General features: G+C 40.8%; 1 protein-coding gene across 3 annotated transcripts in view; it reads left to right on the top strand.

The window, feature by feature from the left end:
• Positions 1 to 22,090, top strand: part of LDB2 (LIM domain binding 2) — a gene marked incomplete at its 3' end in the record, with an annotated part of 380,937 nt that overhangs the window by 316,529 nt on the left and 42,318 nt on the right. The window lies entirely within an intron of this gene.

Below are 22,090 nucleotides of genomic sequence, written 5' to 3'. Positions count from 1 at the left end.
TCTCCCATCAACAGTAGAGTGGACAATCCTTGCCCACTGGATACTGTAGGGACAGCACTTCTTTATACCTTGAAGGTTTGGGGTAGTTTGGCTTTGCTTTTAAATTTTAAGTCAGTCGTCTAACCAAGAGACTTTTGGGGTGACATCTACTATGTTCCAGGCTCAAAAGGGCCAGGGCCAGGGTGTTTATAAGAATGGATAAGGCACATTTCCTTTTGCGGGGAGTTGAAGACACTGTTATAAGTCGGTCTGCTTCCAGTTCACATTGTCCAGCCTCAGCTGGGGACCTCAGGTCATCCCAGAGTGTTTCTCCTCTCCTAATAGCCTGAGGATACCCATCCTTGTTGGTCTCAGCAGATGACTTAACTTGGACTTGTTTACAGTTTCTAGTGCCCTCGTCAAGTGCTCTGCTTCTGACTTTGGCACTCTAGGCCCTCCGTGACGGGGCCCCTGCTGCTTCCCGGCCTCATCCCACATCCCTTCCCCATCTCACATATCATCCTGTAGCCACGCAAACCGCCTGCATTTCCCCGAACTCGTCACGCCGTGTTGCTTCCATGCCTTGGCACAGTATGGCTCACTGCCTGCAACACTGTTCCTACCCTTCCCTTCCATCCAGTTTTCTCAGGCTAGCTTCTCCTCATCCTGCAGGACTCATCGGCCATCACCTTCGCTGAGAATCTCTCTCTGACTCTCAGCGGGAGCAGCTGCCCCTCCCCTGTGCCCCTGGTTCTTTGCACACAGGGTCTCCTGCTTACCTCTTGGTAGGTCCTGCATAAGACCTACCTGCATAAGACCTGCTTACCTCTTGGTAGGTCCTGCATAAGACCTATGCGTGTCACTCCACGCATCTGTCTCCTGTGCTAGACTCAGAGCAACATAAGGTCAGATTATCTCGTATTTTAGGGCCTCACAAGGTCTAGATCACGATAAGCACCCAGTAAATGCCTCTTGAATGGATGGTTGGTGGATGGGAGCTTGGTAAATGGAAGACTAGGTTTTGAATGACATACACACACCAAAAGTAATAGAACTCCGATGAATTCACCTGCCCGACAGTATTTAAAAAAAAAAAAATGTGTGATTCATTTTCAAAGTCACTACCTAGAACTTCACCATGAAATCTAAAGAGAAGTAGAGTTGAATGCATCAAGGAAATGAAAGAAACATGGCATGGGGCCTCCAGATTGCTCTAGTGTGCAAAATTCCCACTTAAAATAGACTTCCCAATGTCAAATTTTTATTCTAATACCACTACTTCTACTTGCTCTGAATCAGCATTTAATTTTTACTCTAAGTGCCATTATGCCCTTCTCATTGTTTTGGAAATGTGTTCTTTCAGATCTCGAGGACACATTTCTTTCTTTTTTTTTTTTTTTTTTTTTGCGGTACGCGGGCCTCTCACTGTGTGGCCTCTCCCGTTGCGGAGCACAGGCTCCGGACGCGCAGGCTCAGTGGCCATGGCTCACGGGCCCAGCTGCTCCGCGGCATGTGGGATCTTCCTGGACCGGGGCACGAACCCGTGTCCCTGCATCGACAGGCGGACTCTCAACCACTGCGCCACCAGGGAAGCCCGACACATTTCTTAATGGGAGATTATTTTTGCCTATTTTCTTTGGCCAGCTTTTCCTGATGCTTGGATACACAAACTTTTTTTAAGCATTATGTTTAACGCAACTTTAAAACATCTTATTATCCTGTATCCCCGCCAAAAGATATTTTCTTTGTGTTTCCTCTTACTCTTTCTCCATCTAATATGCATAATTTCTGCATAAATGTAATCAGTATACATACAATTTCTTAATGTTATTTGGTAAACACTTTTGCGTGTTTCTACATAGTTATCATATCAGGCATTTATCATTTATCACCCTGCAAATATTCCAGGGTGGGGCTAACCAAAACGTTTCTCTAAATGTCGAGTGCTGAAGTCCTATTCAAGTTGTTGCTGTCATTAATACCATTCCTCTAAGTACCCTTGCCGTGTCCTGCTCTCAGTGGTGTTCTCTGCAGAGGCGGAGCTGTGGAGGCCATGTGGGTAAGAAAAGCAAACGTGCTTCAGATTCAGAGAAATGTGGGTTCAGATGCTAACCCCTCTACGACCCATAACAACCTTGAACCAGTCGTTTAAATTCTCTGAACCCCACTTTCTTCATCTGAATATCAGGAAGAATAATGTCTCACAGGTTGGCACACATTACATTTTATAAGATTAGATGAGTTACAAGGTAAAAGAGCCCGGCACACAGGAGGAAAGTAATAAACCCTCGTCCCCTCCTGTGCTGTCTAGAGCCGTGGATCAGGGCTCCAATTGCACGTTTGCCACTTTCTCCTTCTACGATATTGATTAATAACTGCCTTAATTTCTCGGAGCCCCAGTTTTCTCACGCATGAATGATTACGTACATTGTGAATCACAAGAACTGAATCGCAGTCGAGGGTTAAAACGATCATGCGTGCAAAGAGCACATGTAACTTGAAATGACTCCACCAGGAAGCCAAGCAAGTCTCATTCCGTTTATCACGCCTGTACATTGGTCATGGCCTTGAATTCTACACTGATATTCTGAAGCCAGATGACAGATCAGAAAAAAAGAGAAGTGATAAATGAATGACATGTGCCGAGGAGGGTGGCAGGAGGGAGTCTGAGGCATGTGCCGTGTATTTGGAGCCCCTTTTCCAATACAAAGTATAATCCTTGTCACTGGGTGTTTTCAATACGATTTATAACCTTTTGTTGTGACTGTTAGATAAATCTACCCCTTCAAACAAGCAGTGTCCTCAACTGGGAGTGAAAGCGCTGAGTTTTCACGGGAATGTTTTTTGATCCCGTACCTTTAATTTCCCAACCGAATGAAAATTTTTGTCGTTGTGATTGTTACATTCTAAAGAACATTGGTCCTTGCATGTAGCTTCCACAGGTAGCAAAAGAGTATTGTCCAATGTCTGGAGGAACTGAGCAGTTAGCTTTGGAAAATGACCCTCAACAGAATGGCATGACGTGGCCTCTTGGAGTGGCCGTGGCTGGAGCGAGCGTTTGGAATCCTGCCAAGCTGTTGTTTGTTTGTTTTTTATTTTTATGAGGCTTGACTGCCAGCCAGGATATTTTCCTTGGTTTTACGACACGAGAAAGGATTACAGTCCAACCCCCTTTCCTATCTAAATGCCAAGCCAAGCCTGAGGATGGAACAGGATCCTCGCTCAGAAATTGAGATGAACCAGCGCTACTGGCAGTCACCGTAATTATGGGCTGGCACCTGAGCAGACCGCTGACGGTTCACGCAGGCAGACCAGCAGCACACTCTTACTAAACACTGAAGTTGGCGGCGGGGAAAGAACCATCTCAGCTAACCTCTGGAGCTTCCCACAGGGCCTTCATGGTATGAACCCTCAAAAGGCCCACAGCCTAAAACGTGCTATTCACTCTGTGGTCCTTGGATCACTGCAGATTTGCAAACTGTTTGGTACCAGTTTGTGACAAGTCCAGAAAACGAGAATTAAAAACTTTAAAACTACTATAACAGTCGGACATCGCCAGGACATCCAAGTTCACGCAGTGGACTCGACCGACTGACCGGGCTATAGAGCAGTTTAGGTGTGATTCAACTCCCGTGCTGCGTGGCCACTAGTCAAGTGTTGGGAGCACACGTGACCCATCGCTGGACAAGCGCTGGCTTAGAACACTCATCATGAATCGTACTCAGAGACCGTTCAGAACCACCATGACCATCATAACGCCATTAGCTAGCCAGGAACTTCTCTGTTTCTCAATAAAAGGATGAGACAGGAATTATTATCCACATTTTACAGATAAAAATCAGTCAGTGCCTGAGGTTGCGAAGCTGGTCCTGGCAGCAGTGCTTCCAGGGCTCAGGCCTGCCTGTTCCCCAAGCCCCTTGCACACCCAGTCTTGGTGAGGACAGGCTCCTTGGCCTGGGCCTGCAGGAGAGCTGGTGCTTTAAGAGTGAGGGGTTTGGCCTCCGAAACAAAGCTGTCCCACCTCATGCTGACTTTTCCACTCCTCCTGCCGTTGGAGAAAGGCTCCATCTGAGTGAAGGCAAAGAAAGGCCTTCTGAGCCATGAGAACAGTGCACACATAGAATGAGCAAAACCTGGAACACCTAAAGGGAACTTTTCATTGCATTTGGAGATGGAAAAGCAGTACACGTGACCACGTGATAAGGGAATTAAAGCAGTTAACTCTTAAAGAAGCAAAAAAACCATAACACAGAGACAGCCCAGTGTCCAGAAAACAGTGATTTCTAAAGTCAAGCCAAAAGAAACGGCTATCAGAACATTAAAAGAAAAAACTATACACACACACACACACACACACACACACACAGTATTTTTAAAGAGCAGTCCTAACTGAAAACAATTTCAGAGCCACCCATGTTTCTAAAATTCTTGGCCTTAAAGGTACAAATAGGGCTAGGATTAAAGAAAGTAATTTCCCAGTCTCGGCACTAGAGAAAGAGAAAGAAATTGTTGTTTAACAAGACACTGAAAATCAGGGGAGATGGGAAGGTGGGAAATGGCAGTCTGGGGGGAAATGGCTGAGGGATTGCAAAATGAAGTGCAGGACGGAGCCCAGAATTAATGGTCCTGAGAAACAGCCTTCCTAATTGTCTAGAATGGGTAAAAAATGTATGTCAGGAAAATTCGGGGCAGGTGGCAAGGGGAGAGCTGTTTGAATTTATTTTAATTTAAGAGCACAGGCAGGGAAGTAGCCTGAAACGTGAAAAGGGGCTAGTAGGTTTCACTGTGTAGCGATGGGGCTCGAGACCTTTCTCTGTGCCCGGTCTCTGTTGTTCTCTAACTTTGCCTGGGCACCACCTCAGTGCCCACAGAAAACTCACATTCCTTAGAGATAGCAACTGTTATTAGATGGCATGACCTCATCATTTGTCCCCACCAGAGTTCAAGGAGCAGAGTAGGTAGAAAAGAAACAAACTTGTGAAAGGGGGAAAGACAGATGAGGTTAAACTCTTCTGTCCCGATCTTCATAAATCCGCTTGGGAGCGGCTGGAAATGTGAACCATAATTAAGAGAAAACAAATAAATTTTAAAGTATCCACCATGCCCCTCCCAAAGAAGAGAGGGCAGTGAACTGAGATTGTTGAGTACCTACTATGGGCAAGACACAAACTTGGCTTTATTTAATCCTCACAACTGGTTTGGGAGGTACGTGTTCATGGCCTCATTTTATAGAAGGAACAGATTCATTGCAGTTCCGGGGCTCATCTAAGGTCATTCAGTGGGTAAATCGCCAGGCTGGATGGGATCCCATGTTGACCTGGTGCCCTGCCCACGGTCATGCTGCAGAAATGTCACCTCCTAACAAGAGCTGGGTTGAAGATTAGGTCAGTCATTTCCACTGAGATGACCAGGCTGTTTTGCCAAATTGTCAACAGAAAATTATCAATAGACAATTGTCAACAGATGCCATGGATGGAGAGCACAGAACACTTAAGCACAGGGAGGCCATTGGCCTGCAAGGCCTTATGGGATCTGACCTCCGCAGCTTCATCTCATCTCAAGCTCCAGTGCCCTGGCCTGATTTTTGCTTTCCAACCTATTAAGTTCCTCTCCAGGGCCCCTCTACTTGCTCTATCATATCATTTATCTAGCTACGGAATCTTGGGCAATTTTCTATCCTTTCTGTGCCTCAATTTCATCAACAAAATGGTGATAATAATAGTCCCTTACCTCAATGGGTCATTGAGAGGGTTAAATAAAATGGTACTGGTGGTTACAATAAAGCCTGGAAGGTAGTAAGCCCTCAGTAAATAACATCATCGTCGTCGTTGTTGTCATCATTCCCACTGCCTGGGATACTCTGCTACAAGGCTGTCTCCCTATTAGTCAGTTCTCAGGACACGTCACCTCCTCCAAAATGTCTTACCTGATCAGCCAGTTTAAAGTGGGCTCCCCACCTCAGTTACTTTCTGTTGCCTCCTTACCTGGCTTATTTTCCTTGTAGCATTTTTCATCAGTTGAGTCGTCCTACCTAATCTTCAGGTTTATCCTTTGGTTGTTTCCCTGTCTCTTATGCCTGTCAATGGAATGCAGGTGTTTTGAAAGCGGGAATCTTGTTTCTTCTTTCCTGAATAGAGAACCAATAATTTTAAGCCTACTCAACTTGAGATGTGCTCCTTGATAAGCTGGAAATTTTAAAGAGCAAACCATTTATAAAATCCCAATTCCAAGTGTTGCCTTGGAATAGGGAGGACACTTACGTGAAGGCTATTAACCATCCTTGACACCATAGACTGAGCGCCTGTAGCACTTTCCTCTAAGGATTTGATGTTCTTATTTGCAATTATAAACAACCCTGTCGATGAGGGTAGGGGAGGGATGTCATTAACTTTATTTGATAAATGGTCCTCATCTATAAAACAAGGGAGATAAGCATGACTTCTAAGGACTTCTAGTCAAGCATTCCAAAAAGAAGGAATACAAAATAGAAATATTAACAAATACCACAAGTAAAGTATTAATAAATCCCATGCTAGAAATGAGGAAACTAAACCCAAGAGGTTCAAGGCTGACCCAAATTCAAGGCTACCTGTCTATTAATATAGGATAGTTTCTGGCTTTCTTTTTGTCTCCATTTGCAGGACTCGTTCACATCCATTCAATTCACAAATGTTTACTGAGCACCTACTGTATACCTGGGTCTAATCTGGTCCCATTCAATCTATAAACCTTTACTGAGCACTTACTGTATGCTTGGGTCTATTCTGGTCCCATTCAGTCTACAAATGTTTACTGAGCCCCTATTGTATGCCTGGGTCTACTCTGGTCTCTAGCCAGCAGATTCCCTATTTGACACTAAATTTTTCTGTGCATGAGAATCTCATATATGTTTCTCCTGGTTTCTTTAAAACTTTTCCTAGGCCAATCATAATATAAGACTGGAGGTCTGCCTGAGAAGGCAGCTAATTTTTCCCTCCTTTCTTGCCTGTTTCCCAAGCTTTGTGAAACAAGGTAGGGATGAAGTGATGCCTTTTCAGTTCAATACTGCCATAGATCATCATGGAAACTTTTGACACAAGAGCAGAACTGAACTCCAGAAACTTCACAATGTGGCTTTTATAGAAAAAGTATCTGTAGTCTTAGGAATTGATCAAAGAAGTTGTTTTCCTTCCTTCCTTTGTCAATGTCCCTCTTGGGTTCTGCCTATGCTTTACCTACAGAAGGCATTTGTGGTCATCTATTCATATTCTTGAAACGTTTTACCATGAGGGGGAAACTTAAGCGGAAAAATCAAAGTTTTTTATGTCAATTAACAGAATTTACAAGCACATGCAAAATGGTGGCAACCCTACAATTTACCCATAACTTCTGAGCTTTGGGACTCTTGGTATCTCACTCACAGATGGGAGGTGGGAAGGACAAGTGCTTGCTTTGGAGAGATGTGGACCGTATAGTCTTACCATTGAACAGGGGCCATGCCCTGGCAGTGGGTCTTGGCCTTTGTCAATTCCCTCAACACCAGTTGTGTTGCATTGGTTAGCACTAGCTTGCAAAGCAGAAACAGTTCCCCTTTTGTAAAATGGAGTGGGTGTTGTGATAACACCTTCAAAGTTTAAAGAATGTGTGAGGCCACTTATACTAAAATGCTTTGTAAGCTGTAAGGGTCTTTTGCAAAACAGGTATCCCTCACTCACTATTCAAACCTTCAATGTCCAAACTCTTGTATTCCTAATTCAGGATTAAATGAGTTTTGAAAAAAAAAAAGGTTAAATAAATTTTTCCTTATCCAATTCAAGCTACTTGCTATCCAAAACTCAGGAACCAAATTGATTCATGTAGTTCAGTATCCCCATTATTCCAACTCATTCTCTGAATTCTCACTCTCCAAATTTGGAAACCAGGTAGGTTTGGATGGCAAGGAATAATTAAACAAACGGCCACCATTATTCTCACTATCGAGTACAGTCTTAATTTACACAGAAGAAAGTAATTTGGGATTGAATTGTATGAAATTGCTCTTTTTGCAGGTCAAACCCTGTTAAATATTGGCTATTTCATATGGTTCATTCTAATATTTAGGGACAGGGACCCCCATATCCAAGATAGACAATCACTTGACTCCATGATTTTTCCATTTTCCACCATCATCATCCAATTCCTATTTAATGTCATAATAGCAAACATGAGAGCCATTTATTGCCTGGTGACGTTGTGCCAGGCACTGCAAGTCATTTAATTAACCCTCATTACCTCATTAAAAACAATTATATTTTGAATAGATAACTTATTCATATATTGCAAAATTCAAAAACTGTAAAAATCTTTAAAATATATACCTTTTACACCTAGTTTCAACCTCTTAGTTCTCCTTCGTACAGGCAGCCAGGTTTGCCAGTTTCTTGCATTTTATTCCTGTGATATTCTATAAGCATATACTGCTTTAAACACACACACACACACACATACACATGTGTGCAAATGCTAATATACTATTCATACGGTTCACAGTGTTGAGCAGTGACACTCTTTAGAAAAACAGCAGAGATATATGCTAAAGAGGTATATCACTCTTTAGAGATATATCATAATTTATTTTATAAGTGCTTTATTGATGGACATTTAGGTTGTTTCTAATCCTTTTCTATCATTAACAATGATGTGCAAGTATCTTCTCGTATTTGATTTTATACAGCAGCACCTAAAAGACTAAATTCGTAGGAGAAATTCCTGGAAGTAAAATTGCCAGGTCCAAAGACACATACATTGTAATTTGGATAGATATTGTCAAGCTGTTCAACATAGAGGTTGTACCAAGTTTCCTTTTCCCCAGCAGCACATAAAATGAATACTTTCCACACTTTTCAACAACTGAAAATTATCAAGTTTTTCTATTTTCCAATATTATAGGTGAAAAATGGCATCTCATTTTCATTGTAATCTGCCTTTCTCTTATTACAAAAGAGATTTATTATCTTCTCATATACTTAAGAGTCATTTGTATTTCCTTTCTTGTGAATTATTTGTTCATATAATTTACCCATTTTTCTTTTGGCTTGTTCTTTTCTTATATTTGAAAGAAGCACACACTTTGTTGTGATATATAGTTTGTGGGGTTTTTTTAACTTTCTATACGCTGGTTTATCCTTGATTTGGTTGTATTTTTTATGGTTTTTTTTTGTTTTGGGGGGTTGTGTGTGTGTGTGTGTGTGTGTGTGTGTGTGTGTGTGTTAGGTGGAGCAGTATCTCCCCTATGTCTCCAGTTTTGTGTTTTGTATTTAGTATTAGCCCTCTTTGAGGTAATAATAATAAAATTTATTTTTCTATGCTCTCTAATGCCACTTTTAAAAGTTGGGGAACTTTTTATGTTTAAATAATTGATCCACATGGAATTTGGGGGGTAAAAATGTGAAGCCCCCATTTAATTACTCAGTTGTCCAAACACACTTTGTTGATTAATGCATATTGTCCCCACCAATTTGAAATACCAGTTTAGCATATTCTGCTTTGCCGTACCTATTTGAGTCAATTTCTGGACTGTTAACTTGTCTTTATATTCTTTATCCAACACCACACTTTAAAAATTACTTTTGCTTTACAGTATACTTTAGCACCTAGTAGAATTAAGATAGTATCATCATTCTTCTTTATAGAATTCTTAAATCTTTATTTTTTCATATAAACTTTAGAATTAGATTATCTAATTTAAAAATAAATTTACTGGTATTCTATTGGAATCCTATTAAATTTACTAATTAACAATAGGGGAATTAATATCATTATGATCTTTGGTCTTTCTATCCATAATTTTGGACAGCCTTTCCAATATTAAGGTCCTTTTTGTGCCCCTTGGTAATGTTTTGAGGTTTTTCTTTGTATGTATATATTGTATGTCCATATGTATGTGCATTTTGTATACAGATACAGATATGTATCTTCCATTTCTTGATAACTTTGCACCTACATCATCTGTATTTTGTTCATTATCACAAATATAATCTTTTATTCATTTTATAGTTTAATTGGTTTACTTGTATTTATAAAAGTTATTGATTTCTTTATATTACTTTTATTCCCAGGCATCATATATAATCTTCTTAATATTTATAACAGCTTTTTTTTTTTTTAGTGTATCCTCTTGGGTGTTCCAGCTAAGTTACATCATTTGTAAATGATGACTATTTTACGAAGTCTTTTCCAATTTTTATGTTTTCTTTCTTTCTTTTCTCTAATTATATTGGCTAGTACCATCAGAAAAGTGTTAAATAATGGCGAGGATAATTAACATCCTTATCTTGTGTCTGACTTTAATGGGAATGCGTCTAGATATTTTCATTAAGCAGGATGATGGCTTACGATTTGAGATAGATATATTTCTCATATTAAGGTAATATCTCTCTATTCTTATTTTATTAAGAGCTATTAAAAGAAAAAATGGATATTGAATTTTATCCAATGTATTTATAGTGTCCAAGCAGTTGGTATTATTTTTCTCTTTTTATTATTATGATTAGGTATATTAATAAAAATAATTGGTGCTTATTTGATGCAATTACTGTCCAAAGCAGTATTCTAAGTTTTTTACATGTATCAACTCATTTCACCCTTACCCAATCTAGAACTCAGTATTATTAGTATTTTCACTCTAAAGTTAAAAAAACTCACATTCACAGAGGTTAAGTAACTTGAACAAGATGAGACAACCAGTAAGTGGCAGAGCTGAGAGTGGACTCATGTCGATTCCTTGTGTGTAAACACCATGCAAAGTTTTATTTTGATAGGTTTCTTACTAAATCATCATTTCATTCTTGGGACAAATCCCACTTGTTCAATATGTATCCTCCTTTTATTGGGTCACAGATTCCATTTGCTAATATTTTTTTACAATTTCTGCATCAGTCTTAAAAAAATTCAGTTAAAATTCTCTTTTATATGATGTTTTTGGCTGTGCTGAGTTTTATTGGTATCCTGGCCTCATGAATGTTCTGCAAATATTTCTCTTTTTTTTCTTCTTCCAGGATAATTTAAATGGCATTGAAGTTACTTGCCTTTTAAAGGTATTGCAGAAGTCCCCTATGAAACTACCTTGGCCTAATTCCCCTATGAAACCATCTGGGCTTGGGGTGTTTTTTTGTTTTTCTTTTGGAGCAGGGCTTTCTGATACGTTTTAAATTTGTTCTAGATAATTGGTCTATTTAGTTCGTCCTGACTTCAATACAGTTTAACATATGGGAATAATATACATTGAATGAATAAAACTCATGAATGTAAAATTACAATCACAGTAAGGTCTAGAAAAGAAAAAAGGAGCACATGTCACAAGAGAGAAAGTAAAAGTCATAAGGGATGGAGATGGAAGGTAGGTAGAGGGGAAACTCTGCCCAAATGAATAAAGACCCTGTGTGGGCAGGGAGCTTTTATATATTCAAGGGACTAAAAGAAGTTTAATGTAGCTGGAACCCAAACAGCAAGAGGGGGAGCATGGTTCAAACTGAGGCTGGAGACACGAGCTGGGCCCCTAGATAGCTAAAAACTTTACCCTAAATCATTGCAAAGCTGTTGAAGGTGAAGAACATAGAGAAGTGTGTGTGTCTGAAAGATTTGAGGATAGAAAAATTAGTACATTTTGGTGATTAGGTAGGATAAGAAGTGTGAGGAAGAAGGAGGTATCAACTATCTGTCTGTCCAGGCTGGTTGCTGGTTCCCTTCACTGAGTAGGGATTGGAAGAAGATTTTGTGGAGGGTAGGTGTGGAGGGTTTGGGTGTGGGGAGACACTGAGCTGTTTTCTTTTGTTTGTATGTTTGTTATTTGATATGTTGGGTTGGAAGGCATTTGAGACATGTAGATTGTCACAAGGTGATTGGATATAAGCTGTGAGTCTTCTGAATATCTGACTACCTGGTAATTAAAACCTTGAAGATCATTGTGAAGGATGAAGCCCAGGAAGAAAGAAGAAAAGGAAGACAAGATGTTAATTCTTGGACAATTCCATCAATTGAGCATTTGATCTATTTTGCTACCCATTGAGATTCCTTGTCAGGGATTCTGTGAATTCTAAAAGGAAGAATGTGGAGAGCTTCCAAAAGAACATCCCTGACTTGGGGTCTTCAGGGAATCCGTAGATGTCTCTCCTTAAGGAGATATTTGGTGGCCAATGTCAGGTCTAAAGTAATGTGACTGCCTTCTAGTTTTTCTGTTGTGCTGTTTTAGAATCTCTGAGCGAATGTGTTTAAATGATTTTAATAACACTGTGCTTTGTAATTCGGTACATGCACCCAAAGATCCTCTTGAAACCTAACATATAAGTTTTTAATACAAAAATGTTCTAATGTTCAGAGGCACACGTAGAAGCCAGTGCCTGGAATCCTGAGGGAGATTTGTCTGCTTATTAAAATTCTGTAAATTCTTTATGGAAAGGAAGTGTTTCCACAGTTTTAATATGACTCTCTGGAATAATCTCTGGATATGATAATATTAACACATAGAGTTACTTTTAAAAAATCTATTTGGGGCTTCCCTGGTGGCGCAGTGGTTGAGAGTCCGCCTGCCGATGCAGGGGACGCGGGTTCGTGCCCCGGTCCGGGAGGATCCCACGTGCCACGAAGCGGCTGGGCCCGTGAGTCATGACCGCTGGGCCTGCGCGTCTGGAGCCTGTGCTCCTCAGTGGGAGAGGCCACAGCGGTGAGAGGCCCACATACCGCAAAAAAAAAAAAAAATCTATTTGATAAAGGTTAACTTTGGTTTTCTGGACATAGAGTTTTCTAGAAAACTCTAGAATCTGCTTTCCCCAAATCTGAGTCTAAGGAATGTTCTTATGTTATTTCTTCTTTCTTAAAAATATTTGGTACACTTACTTCACTAAGCATAACTATAAATTGGTAAGGAGATTGCCTCATTTAAATAAAAGTAGTTATAACAATATTTTCTATAACTATATTTACATGTAGTTGACTCAACTTTTAATGTTTACTAAGGTTTTTCTTATTAGAGGTCTTTCACCCCTCTGAAAACTATTATTTCCTTATTAATTTCCCAGTGGCTTTAGGCAATTTCTAGCTGTGGCAATGACTTTGTGTATAAACGGTCTTTATTGTCTATGGTTTTATGATAGAGAAAAATACCTTGATATACTTAAAATGCTGATTATTAGATGAAGTTAAAGGAATAGTCATTAACTTTGATAATACACAAAACAACCTCTTACTCCCACTATATTCCAAAGCCTGGGGATTATAAAAATGAAGATGTGTTGCTGCTCTCACCAAGCTTAGCAGTAATGACCAAAATATCCTGAGCACTTACTGTGTGCTGGGCATTTGCTGACTCTTGTAGCAGATGTTTTAGGACGCCTGCTAGGTGCCAGGCAGGGTGCTGCGTGCTAGAATTCCAAGGACGAGCAGGAACAGTTGCATTCATGCTCTCGTATGCTTATGGTGGGATGGAGAGACATTTACTAAATAATCTCACACAAATGTGTGTGTATTTCTTTTTTTATTGAAGTATGGTTGATGTACTATGTTGTGTTAATTTCTGCTGTATAGCAAAGTGATTCAGTTATACATATATATATATATATATATGTATATATATATATATATATATATATATTCTTTTTTTTTTTTTTTTTTGCGGTATGCGGGCCTCTCACTGTTGTGGCCTCTCCCGCTGCGGAGCACAGGCTCGGGACACGCAGGCCCAGCGGCCATGGCTCACGGGTCCAGCCGCTCTGCGGCACGTGGGATTCTCCCGGACCAGGGCATGAACCCGTGTCCCCTGCATCGGGAGGCGGACTCTCAACCACTGCGCCACCAGGGAAGCCCTATATTCTTTTTTATATTCTTTTCCATTATGGTGTATCACAGGGTATTGAATATAACTCCCTGTGCTATACAGTAGGACTTTTTTTTTCACATCTTTATTGGAGTATAATTGCTTTACAATGGTGTGTTAGTTTCTGCTTTATAACAAAGTGAATCAGCTATATATATATATATCCCCATAGGACCTTGTTATTTATTTTATATATAGTAGTTTGCATCTGCTAGTCCCAAACTCCCAATCCATCCCTTCGCCAATGCCTCTCCCCCTTGGCAACCACAAGTCTTTTCCCTATGTCTGTGAGTCTGTTTCTGTTTCATAGATAAGTTCATTTGTGTCATGTTTTAGATTCCACATATAACTGATATCTATGGTATTTGTCTTTCTCTTTCTGACTTACTTCACACACTATGATAATCTCTAGTTGCATCCATGTTTCTGCAAATGGCATCATTTCATTCTTTTTTTATGGCTGAGTAGTATTCCATTGTATATATGTACCACATCTTCTTTATCCATTCATCTGTCAATGATGTCAAATGGGTGTGTATTTCTAATTAAGTAAATTCCACCTTGGAAAAGAACGTATAGTTCTTTTTGTGAGTGAATATAATAAACTCGCCTGTCTGAGAGATCTCAGAAGGCTTCCCTGAGAATGTGATGCTTGGACCAAGTTTTAATGATGAGCTGGTTTTAACTAGTGGAGAGCAGAGGAAGAGATTGATAGCCTCGGGGATCAATCTTGACTAAGACTCTGTGGCAGGAAGAGGAAGGAGGCCAATGGCTGGAGAGAGGAGTTAGATAGAGGATGATGTGAGCTTACATTGGGGTGGTAAGGAACAGGAGGCGAGAAGTGGCTGGTGACCAGTGACAGAGAGCCTGTAGGCCATGTTTCAAAAGGCTTGATGCTAAAGGAGGAGACCATAATCTAAGCAACTGCTTATGCATCAGGAATGTTATAGTAAAACTATATAGCAATTGTTCTGTGGGCTCAGAGGGAGGAGCCATGCTGTTGGAGGATCAGAGAAAGCTTCCTGGTAGAGGGCATTGAAACAGATGTTTGAAAATGAATAGAAGTTTGGCAGTCAAGGAAGGAGAGTATGGCCATTCTAGGCAGAGGAATGTGCTAAGGCCTGGTGCTGTGGTCTGAATATATGTGTCCCCCCTGTATGTTGAATCCCCCAAAGGTAATGGTATTAGGAGATGGGGGCTTTGGGAAGTGTTTAAGTCATGAGGGTGGAGCCCTCGTGAATGGGATTAGTGTCCTTATAAAAGAGGCTCCAGAGAGGTCCCTAGCCCCTTCTACCATGTGAGGACCCTACAGGAAGAGTCAGCAGTCTGCAGTCCAGAAGAGAGCCCTCACCAGACCATGCTGGTACCCTGATCTTGTACTTCCAGCCTCCAGACTGTGAGAAATAAACGTCTATTGTTTACAAACCACCCAGTCTGGGGTATTTTGTTACAGCAGCCCGAATGGAAAAGATACCTGGAAACATAAAAGAACATGGTGTATTCAGAAGGCGTGAAATACTTATGTGTGGTTAGAGTGTGTACGTAGTGTGTATATGTGAGTGTATTTATGTTCACATGTATGCACACATGTCCACCTGCAGGGGGACCAGGATGGAAAGTCTTAAAAGATACATTTAGAAGTTCAGGTTGGGGCATTAGCAACGTAGCGCCATCTGCCGTACTAAGGAATCTGGACTACCCCATAGTCACTGAGGTCTTTTAACAGGTGAGGGACCTCTTATAAGCTCATATTTGTGATTTTAGAATGAGATTTCTCTGAACTCCACCGACTATTATAGTAATCATTTGGGGAGGGGCCTGCCAAAGCTCCAGATCCTTAAACTATCCCAGACCAATTGAATCAGAACCTTTGTGGGCACATCCAGGCATTGGTACATTTTAAATCTTCCCAGGCAATTCCAATGTGTAGCCAGACTTGAGAGCTAGTGGTTTAGAGAGACGCCCTGGCTGCTTGGCAGAGGTTAGAGTCCAGGAAGGAGATCAGGAGGCTTCCATAGCAGAGAAGGGTGAGGTCTTGAATAAGGTGGCACCCAATGGGAACTGAAAGTAGGGGATGGGTTTCAAAGATATTCAGGCCATTGAATGACAATAATAACAGACATCAGATTGGATGTGACTGGAAGGGTGAGAGAAACTCCCAGTTTCTAATGGTGCTGTCATAATCCAGAAAGAGTGGTGGCTAAGAGCTTGAGGATATGGTTAGGAATCCCTGCTCAGCCAATTTACTAGCTGGAGGGGGAGGGGGGGTGCGGTACCTTAGGCAAATCACTTACTCTCTCAGGCCTCAGTTTGCTCGGGTATAAGATGGGGATAATAGCAGTACCTGAATGAGCTGATTCACACACGAAGGGCTTAGAACTCAAGCTGATGCATCAGGTGCCATTTGCAAATGCCAGTTCTTTTCTGCTAAGAGCAGCTGAGGAAAAGGCAGGGCGATTTTCAAGAAAAAACTTAAACCCAAGGCCAACGTTAGGAAAAGGAGGTTTCTTCCACTCTCAGCTTCCGAAGTACAGCTTCACCTGTACTCGACTGGCTGTGCAATCTTGGTCAAGGCTCAAAACTAGAAATACCTCTCTGTGCCTGTTTCCTCACCTATCAAATGGAGATCATAAAAATATTTTGTTCTCAGGTTACTGGGAATAACCTGCCAAAGGAAAATCCCTCTATGCCTACCTAGTGCCTGAGAAGGGCTATTTCTTGCTTTGACGTGGTTCTCCAGAATGCATGGAGTTTTGGAGTGATGTCTGGCTATATGAATGTGTGAGTGATTGACATGCTGGGGACTGACCACACTTCCAGCCAATGAAGGAGCCTGTCCTGATGTGGGGTCGGTGCCTTCCACCTCCTGCACCCTCCTTGGCCGAGCCTGTCTTGTGTCTCAGGCTGTTAAGTTGGACAGGACCCTTCTCAGCCAGGTGAACATCACCTGCCTGTAGGGATCCTGTCCTTGTAACTGTACATATTTTGTATTTCCAGTTTGTTTGTTCTCAGTCATCTAAGTCCAGAGAGTATCAACAAGAGATTTTGGAAGAAATGTTTGTCAGTTGTGGTACAGAGATCGTTGAGAGTGGTCTGTGACTCTGCTTTGATTGGGTCTTAAAACAGTCAGACGATGAGAATTTTGTGTTTCAGAAAGTGTCACCTCTGAAATAGGAGAAACTGTGGTATTTGGGTGAGTGGCGGTGACACAAAGATGAAGAACAGAAAGCTTGGTTTTAGAAGCATCTCTGATGCAGACTGTTTGCAGTCTTACGGTTATCCTTTGTTTCACAGATGTGCCAAGCAGCAAATAAGAAAGAGGAAAAAATCCTAAGTAGTTAGAGCTGTTGGATTCTAGGGAAGAGAAAATGTTTGGATATTTTTAGGTTGTTAGGGGTTTTACTTTAAGAAAAAAAAAAACCTTTTATTAATGAAACTATAATTGAGTGCATTAAGTAAGAGTTGGGAAATTTCTCAGTAAGATAAAATTCAAAGGCATTGGGATAATAAAGATTGGGATTTCTTTTAATGCTTTGCACACACTCTTAAGTCAGCGCCATTGGAAATACATTGATTAATTCATTGATATAGTCAAGTAATATTTCTGTTTACTGAGCATCGTTTATGCATCAGGCCCACCAGTGTAAAGTTCTCCATCGCTACCTTCAGGGAACTGAAACAAGTACCAAAACTATAATACAAGCTAGTAAGGACAAAGCCAAAGCAAATGGAAGATCTCTTGTTCAACCATCTACCCCAGGACCTAGAAGAGGGTTATAAATAGTTAAGCCTCAGCAAATAGTTGTTGGATGAAAGGATGAATGAATGAACAGACGAACACTACACATAAGATTTATAAAGCGAGAAGAAAAAGAAAACGATTCTGTAAAGAATGAAGTGGGTATTTGTAAACCATATATTTTGTAATATTTGGTTCAAGCGTGTTATGCCCTCCAAAATACTCCCATTACAGAAATATAAGGGAAGATAGTGGAAGTTGAAGAACAAATATATATATACAAGGACTTTTTAATGCATTTCATTTTGGAACTTGTCCAATGGAGTTTATATACTAAATAAACTATGAAGGCTGTCTCACCCAGGTGCCTTGAAAATCATTAGCTGATGTGCAATTTACATAGTTAAGATTAAATTTTTCCTTAACTCTTTAAAAATGTTCTAAGATGAATGTAATGAACAATTACATATCTACCACACAACTTTTTGAAAATTTTAGCATTCTGGCATATTTTCTTTCGTCTTTTTACTTGTGAAATAACCACATTACAGTTGCATTAGAAGATCCCTCTTCAACCCCATTATACTCTTCCCATCCCCCACCATCCAAAATTTGATGATTACCATTACTTGCATGCTTTGATACTTTATTCTGTATATTTGTATGCAGAAAAAAAAATAGGTTTATTTTCTGTTTTTAAACTTATTAATAATAAAAGTGGTGTTCTGTACAGTATACATCCTTTTATAACTTTTTTCTCAGAAATATGATTCCGAAATTTATTTATGTGAATGTATGTAATTCTCATTTATTTATTTTAACTGCTGTAAAGAGTTGCATTGCAGGAACAAGCCCCAATTTATATATCTGTTTTGTTATTGATGAACATTTAGGTGGTTTCCAACTTTATTGCTATTACAAACTGTGCTATTATGAATATCTTTGTGCACAATTGCTCAAGGTCATGTACCCAGGAGTGGAATGGTTGGTAAGATGCTGTGTGCATCTCAAGATTTATTTTCCAAAAGGGTTGTACCAATTCACTCTCCCACCAAGAGTGTGTGACAGTCCCCATCACTCCCATCCTTATCAACAGTTGATACTGAGATTTTCACCAGTCTTATTAATAGGAAATAGTTTCTCGTTATTTTCCTTACCTCATGAAACTACAGTGCTTCCTTTTTCTTCTAGTTCACTGACACCATTTACCAAAGTAATAAAGGAAAATCTCTTGGAAATAAAATCATAACTAGTTTTCACACTGGAGATATACCCTCCATTATGCCTGAGAGCTCATTCACTCATTTATTCAACAAATGTTACCAGCTTTACTGAGAATACAAAGATACATAAGACATGTTCCTTGCTACGCAGGAACTCGTGGTCTTGAGGAGAAGGTAGACATGCAAAACAAATAAGAAGGGATGGTAAACACATTGATCATTTATTATGAATAGAGAAGGAAAGCGCAGAGGAGGGGGAGATTGATTCTGTTAAAAGCTTAAGCAGGCTTCCTGTAGAAAGTGATATCCCAGAAGAACTCAAGATAAATATGACTGAATGAATATGATCCTCCAAAGTAAATATTATCATCCCACCTCACATGTGGGGAGAGTGAGGTCCAGGGAATTTACTAGGGAATTTATCATAACTTACTTGGGTAAGTAAATAGTAAAGGAAGGAATGGAACCTAGATCTTTGACTCTCAAGCTTGAACACACCAAAGGTTACCATATTGTTTAAGAAATCCTGACGTCTCGATGGGTACCAAAGTCCTATGGATACAGATTGGGTAAACTCTGAAAAGAGCAAAGAGAGCATGCCTCACACAAGATGACAAACCCAGATATTTGGTTTGACTCCTACATTATTTGAATTTCCTATTGGTTTCAGCCCTTCTGCTATTCATTTTTTGCTGCCTATCCGCAAAAACAGTTGTGATTGTTACAGAAAGGAAGTACTGTATCAACAAGAGTCTGCCATATTCCTATTTCAGATATGACCTTAATGGCACTGAGGCCATGAGGAGGTAATTTTTCTAACCCTTTCCAGGGGCTTCCAGGGCCTTGTAGATCCCGGAGAGAACATGAGTTTTTACTCTGGGTGACACTGCAGGACTTCAAGAAGGGAGTACCACGGTCTGAGTTTGTCTGAGTAAGAAGACTGGCTGCTGTGTTGAGATCAGATGGAAGGTGGACAAGGGTAGGAACAGGAGACCAGTCAGGAGGCTGTTACAAAAATCCAGACAAAAGATGATGGGGATTGGACCAGAGAGGTAACAGTGGACATGACCTCTGAATTTATTTGCAGGGCAGCATCAACACTACTCCCTGGTAGCCTGCAGGGGGACTTAAGAGAAAGAGGGAAAACCATTTCTGTTTTCTTCCTCATTCCTCAAAAAATTGCTGAAAGGACAAGCAGAGGTGATCTTGTTAAGAGTAGATGCCTGGGGCTTCCCTGGTGGCGCAGTGGTTGAGGGTCCGCCTGCCGATGCAGGGGACATGGGTTCGTGCCCCGGTCCGGGAGGATCCCACATGCCGCTGAGCAGCTAGGCCCGTGAACCATGGCCGCTGAGCCTGCGCGTCCGGAGCCTGTGCTCCGCAACGGGAGAGGCCACAGCAGTGAGAGGCCCGCGTAACGCAAAAAAAAAAAAAAAGAGTAGACGCCTGATACAATCACAAGTCCCCTCCTGTAGTGGACACTTGCTTGGCCTCCACCATGAATTTGTCTTCAACACTAAACCCCTAAGCTTCCCTAAAAGCTGTGGACTGGGCATTTAGATGAAACTAGAAAAAACTTTGAAAGGACACTAAGTCTTCAAGATACCCTTGGGAATTGTTTTCTCGTGGGCTCCATGACGTCTAGAGACAGCTCCATGTTAGGAGAATGGCAGGCATCACCTTCCTGCCTCAGTTCTACGTCATAACTGAATAAAATTGGTTCCAAGACCCATAAAAGCCTTGACACTGTAATACCGCTTAATCACATAGGATGCCACACTTCTATTTTCTTCATTTGCTCCCAGGCACAAGTTTTGGGATCTTACTCTGCCCTTAATCTTCTAGAAATCCTACTCCTTGCTCTTAATCTCTGTGGTATCACATCTCTGCCACTGGCACAATTTGCTGTGCTCTTTGTGAAGAATAGGTTGTTGGGCTTTGTAGGAATCTAAATGGTGAGCGACTCCTACATTTCCCAAAAGGCTTTCAGCTAATTGTTGAAACAGAGGATTTTTGGACTATAATTTGGAGCCAAGATCCTTTTACAGGCCTACCCTGACCTTTACTCTCAGAAGCTGCTAAACAAACGGGTGATCGTTTCACAAAGATTCCCTGCATCTCAACTATATGCAAGCTGTGTTCCAAGTGTCCTAGGTACAGATAGGAGTAAAACAATTCCTGCTGTCGAAGCGCTGACAGTCGAACAGAAGAGATGGATTAATAAACAGATCATTACACCTCAGCCCACCGGATCAGTGGTGAGTGTCTAGAAGGCTGTACCTAAGCTGAGTCTGACTTGGGGAGAAAGGTGGGAGGATGGGAAAGAACAGAAGGGGAAAAGAAGAGCATTTCGGGTGAGGGAAGAAGGCTAGGTACCACCTGGAGGAAGGTGGGCTAAATCAAACAGTAAACGATGGAATGTGGGCTTCTGGTACCCTGAACAGATGGTCTCAGAAATACTCTTTCTTCAGAGCCATCCATACCTGTCTTTTCTTCCCTGGATGGGAAGAAAAGGATGAGGTCTTGCTGACCTTGAGTTTGGGTCAAGAACTAGGAAAGTTAGATGTTTATAAAATTTGTATTTATTAAAAAAATTTTTTAATTGTATTTATTTAAAAATTTAAAATTTTGTATTCAAAGAAAAACTTTCTAAGGGCTGAGCAGTCTTCTAAGCACTTCACAAATAGCAATTAATTCAATCCTCATAATGCCCATTGGTGTATTATTATTATTATGAGTTACAGATGAGAAAACTGAAGTAACAAGGTAGAAAACTTACCCAAGTTGAAACAATTAGAACAGGGAGCCTGAACAAGGCTTCAAGCCCAAGCATTCAGGCTCCAGAGTCCGTGTTCTTAGCTCCCGCATTTTGCTGCTGCCTCTATAGTTAAGGTGCTATTTGGTAGTATAGACAGTTCTTGAATAAGAATGTGAGTTGCAAGCCTCTAGTTTCAGCAGCAGAATCAACTAGGAGCCATCAGGACCCCAAGGCTGGGTATGCATCTTAAGAGGGAGTTGTGTAAGACATCCCAAACAGGTGCCAGGGTTCAGAGGGTCTGGGCTGCAGCTGTGGAATTGAGTCATTTGGTTAAAGTGGCCTTTAAGGTCTCATTGGGGTGAATGTATTCGTTTCCTAAGGCTACTGTAACAATTTACCACAAACTTAAAGGCTTAAAACAACAGAAATTTATTCTCTCAAAGTTCTAGAAACCAAAAGTATGTAATCAAAGAGTTGTCAGGACCAGTGAAATTTCTAGTAAATAGTCCTCCCTTGTCTCTTCCAGTTTTTGGTGGCCCCGGGTATCCCTTGGCTTGTGGCAGCAT

This window comes from Leucopleurus acutus (assembly GCF_964270905.1).
Source record: "Leucopleurus acutus genome assembly, chromosome: 4".
Taxonomy (NCBI): Eukaryota; Metazoa; Chordata; class Mammalia; order Artiodactyla; family Delphinidae; genus Leucopleurus; species Leucopleurus acutus.
The sequence above is the reverse complement of the archived record's forward strand: the minus strand, read 5'-3'. Positions and strand labels throughout refer to the sequence as shown.